We start from the raw sequence: 344 nt of genomic DNA, 5'->3' as shown, positions 1-344 counted from the left end.
ATGAGGCTGCTGAGGCTGCTACCAGCACACTTTACTTTTGGGATGGTACTCTGCAGGTGATGAGTGGAGCTTCAAACATGATCAAACACGATGCTTGGAATTTAGGTTCATCAGACCAGATAATCTTGTTTCTCAGAGTCTGAGGGTCCTTTAGGTGCTGTTTTGCAAATTCCAAGTGTGTTTTCATGTGTCTTCACTGAGAAGAGGATTGAGTCTGGCCACACCGCCATAAAGCCTAGATCGGCGTAGCGTTGCAGTGTTTGTCCTTCTGTAAGTTCTAGAGTGACCATCAGCTTCTTAATCACCACTCTAACCAAGACCCTTCTCCATTTGCTCAGTTTGGA

General features: G+C 45.6%; 1 protein-coding gene across 1 annotated transcript in view; it reads right to left on the bottom strand.

Moving 5' to 3' along the window:
- LOC107678740 (gamma-2-syntrophin-like) overlaps window positions 1-344 on the bottom strand; it is a 65975-nt gene that overhangs the window by 4949 nt on the left and 60682 nt on the right. The gene's annotated exons all lie outside the window — the stretch shown is intronic.

Source organism: Sinocyclocheilus anshuiensis, unplaced genomic scaffold, assembly GCF_001515605.1.
Source record: "Sinocyclocheilus anshuiensis isolate Anshui unplaced genomic scaffold, SAMN03320099.WGS_v1.1 scaffold208, whole genome shotgun sequence".
Taxonomy (NCBI): Eukaryota; Metazoa; Chordata; class Actinopteri; order Cypriniformes; family Cyprinidae; genus Sinocyclocheilus; species Sinocyclocheilus anshuiensis.
Note: the sequence above shows the minus strand (reverse complement) of the source record. Positions and strands in the feature narration are given on the sequence as shown.